This window comes from Habropoda laboriosa, unplaced genomic scaffold (genome assembly GCF_001263275.1).
Source record: "Habropoda laboriosa isolate 0110345459 unplaced genomic scaffold, ASM126327v1 scaffold9, whole genome shotgun sequence".
Lineage (NCBI taxonomy): Eukaryota > Metazoa > Arthropoda > Insecta > Hymenoptera > Apidae > Habropoda > Habropoda laboriosa.
Window position 1 is genome coordinate 2,082,522 of NW_017100191.1, and position 3,827 is coordinate 2,086,348.

A 3,827-nucleotide genomic window follows, 5' to 3' on the forward strand; every position below is an offset into this window, starting at 1 on the left:
AGCAATTTTTTAATGCGCCGAAATCTACTTTTATTATTCAGGAATAGGGAAAACATATTTACATTTCAGTTTTCTAACTGTTAAAAAATATTAATACATTTCCTGAGGCTTTCTTTACAATAACAATTTATTGTGTATGAGTCGCTTAAAAATTAACGTCTACGCTATTAAATATGTCTTACGCGCCAACATAGGTAAGAGGACAAGACGACCAAATAATTTTTAGTTTTCCGTTCTTTTATCAGCGTATTACATTATCGACAGCTGACTTAAATTCGTTTGTCTAAATCATTTATCTACAACGCAACTTCCCCTCAAGCGCCTGCAGTGTAAGACCCAATAGTAGTGGGGATGGCCTGAACCGCCTATTTTGCCTCCATTTTGCTAGGCTGTGACGTCAGAGGTTTCACTTTAGGTTTGTCGGACAGTATACGCGTATATACTTGGTAAATCTTCAACACTGATTTATTCGGAAACAAAGCTCGATACGAGAAAATGTTATTCTTCTTTCTCGACTTATTTTTGCATGCGGAAACACCCCCTTGTCGCTTGTATCACCAGTTCGGAAACACCCTGTGTATATATATATATTTTTTTTAAGTCAATTTTGAAGGATTTGGTGAGGTTAGTTATGACAGGTGTTTATTAATTTGGTCACCAAGTGGATACTAAGAATAAGTAAGAGAAAGAAGTTTAAATAGTATCAAATATTAGGCTATGTTTGATAGTTAGGATCGACAGGGCTAGGCACTAGAATTCTCCCTTAATTTAGTTTTCTGTTGGACACTAGGGACAAATAGAATAAACTCAAATAATTAATACTAAATATTAGGCTAGGTTAATTTGTGATAACCTATATTAATTTGATATCAAGAATAATTAAGAGGACATCTGATAGGCACAACATACTGAGTTACGTTAATCCGTGATAATTCATTTATATCTCTATTTCCTCAAGGATATTCTGAAGAATTTAGTAAAGCGATAAGATTGACTATCCTCGGTAGAATTTAAGACCAACTTTTTGCAATATTTCAGACTCTGTTTGAAATTCCAACATCCAGCTCACTAACTCCATAACGACATCAGAGAGTTAACTGCACAGGTTACGATTATCAGCGCCACGGTCTTAGGAGTTCTGAACACACTGCACCTCCATCTGCATACATCCAACAGAGATCAGTTTCCTTATCTGGTTAGGTATGTAAATACAAGATGTTACCAAGGGATTCTAATGAAGGGGAAACCCACAGTTCGTTAATCTCGGAACCATTACTACACTTCTAGCACACGTATACTCTGATCCCGGGTAGAACTCTATTTCCCATCATCTGAACTAACAAGATTCAGATTAGATCCCCTTTAATCATTATCGATCCGAGAAAATTCGAATCACCGAAACTTTTTCTCCTCGACCGGTTATGAGATTGGCCATTTAATATCTACCACCCTAGCGATGACCACCATTTGTCGGTATAGCATCGTTGATACCTGAAAAGCAATTTCTGAGAGGGAGGGGTACGGGTGAGATGGGTAAAACTGGTTTATTGCCTTCAGACACGCCTGTGTACCGTAATATACGTTGGCTAGGCAGCTCTCGTTGTTGCCCAAAAGTTTCGAGGACACCATATGGGCTTTTTTCCAACGAAGATGAGGAGTTTACCTTTCCGCTTCCTCCTCCACCTCTTCGTTCTATATGTGTTTCTCAGATACATAGAAATTTCACGAACAACTTGCGGTTCGTTAAACTTCATTTTCCACCGTGATAACGCCTCTCCTCCCCCTCCTTTCCTCTCCTTTTCGAGCGAACAGAAGCTTTGCGCCGACTTTTCCAGTTCGCATGTCTGTAGAAATTTCACGAACAACTTGCGGTTCGTTAAACTTCATTTTCCACCGTGATAACGCCTCTCCTCCACCTCCTTTCCTCTCCTTTTCGAGCGAACAGAAGCTTTGCGCCGACTTTTCCAGTTCGCATGTCTCGTTATAATTATGCGCATAATTAAGTACCAGGTGGAGACACGTTTGACGTTGGAGAGACCGTGTTCCATCGTTCTTCTTGCAATGCAATTTTCCCGACAGATGTGGAACGGGCTTGATGAGCTTCTGCAGGTTGGTCTCCTTGGTAGAAGTATTTTTCAAGATATTGGCTTGTCGCGGTGTTTGGATTTCAGGATATTGTTTCGGGAATTAACACCTTAACGCTCACGCTCGTGTCTTGCACGTGCACGACTAATCCTTCGAAAAGTGCAATTTTCTTTAACTATTGTAGGAAACGGAATGCAGAAACGTAATTAAAGATTTAAAGAACACTGTTAACGCTTTATCGCTTCGCAGGAAAAGGACCACTCTTGTTATTGTCTTCCCTATTTATAAGGTCTTCGCGTTCGCTCTCTCTCACTTTCACGCTCTCTCTCTGCTACTCGCATTCGGGCAAACACACTCGCTCTTATTTAATAACAACGAACGTCGGAAGGCCACGGGTTTGCCTATTCATGTCGCGGGGTTTTTTCCGAAAACGAACTCGAACGTATAATCGGCCCGTTCCGGTCATTGACCTCCTACATTATTTTCTTTCACATTTCGTATCGCGCTACCCTTTCTATTCTATTGTAAAAATGTAATTCGCAGCATTATGAATAAACGGGAAACTTATTTTTATACGTCTGGGAAATGATTAAGAAAAAATAAAATCGATCATTTTTGGCACATCAAGTTGAGAAAAATGCGAGCGTTAAGGGGGCAATCTATATAGTTCGATAGGTCGAAAAATAAGCGATATTTAAACATTTTTTTTTTTGCTAAACTAGTAAAGATATCGCAATACTTCTTTTTCCGATAGAAAGGTGCATTCTTGGACTGTAATAAAAAATTGTTCTTCATTCTAATTTTGAATACAGTAAATTCTCTACAAGTGTCAGTTAGTTTGGATTCTACAAGTGTCAGTATAGATGGTCCTACGCCTAGGCTGCGTCATTGCTGCGCCTATGTTATCTCGCTCGCTGTCAGTCAAGCGTGTAACGCTACACCACTCGGTTTCTTTTACGAGATTTCACGGCTCGACAATTCACAATAGAAAAATATAATTTCTTTAATTTTACTTTTTTTCATCTGAAATTTTTTTTAACATGTTGGTGAGATTTTTCTGATGAAAATGAGATCAAACGCGATATAATTTGAACAACATTTATTTATTCACTGTCACACCAGACAGTGAACGTGTTAATAAGTAAATGTTCAAATTATGTTGTGTTTGATGTCATTTTTATCAGAAAAATCTCATCAATATGTTAAGAAAAATTTAGGGATAAAAAAATGTAAAATTAAAAAAGTTGGTATTTAAATCGCTTGGTTGCTTCGACTTACGTTTCATCCTTATCTTTTATTCGCTGTCCTTGTCTACGTTCGGCAAACTACAAAGGCGGGCGCGAGGCTCGAAAACGTAGTCCCTGACTCTACAAGTGTCAGGTTTAGGTTCCTTGCGGACTGACATTTGTGGAGAATTTACTGTACTGTTATTGTAAATTTTTGTATTTCAAGTTAGCACTGTTGGCAATGTACCCTTGGACGGCGTGCAACCTAGCACCTGTCAAAGTAATTTGAAAAATATCTCTATTTGTCCCTGTCTTTCCGTCTCCCTCTCATCCCTCTCTTCTTTTCTCGTTGTCTCTCTACCACTCTCCCTCTCTCTCTCTCTCTCTCTCTCTCTCATCTATTCATTCGCACGAAATTGCTTGGATTATCGTCGTTCTCGGTCGAACATAACCTACATAAACGCTCGAGCTAGAAAGATCGTTTCTTTGCGCACAGAAAAATGAAACGTTTCTTTC

The 3,827-nt window shown here is 38.9% G+C and overlaps 1 protein-coding gene across 1 annotated transcript in view; it reads right to left on the reverse strand.

Annotated features, from left to right (window-relative positions):
- Positions 1-3,827, reverse strand: part of LOC108580263 (probable G-protein coupled receptor 158) — a 199,729-nt gene that overhangs the window by 19,375 nt on the left and 176,527 nt on the right. The window lies entirely within an intron of this gene.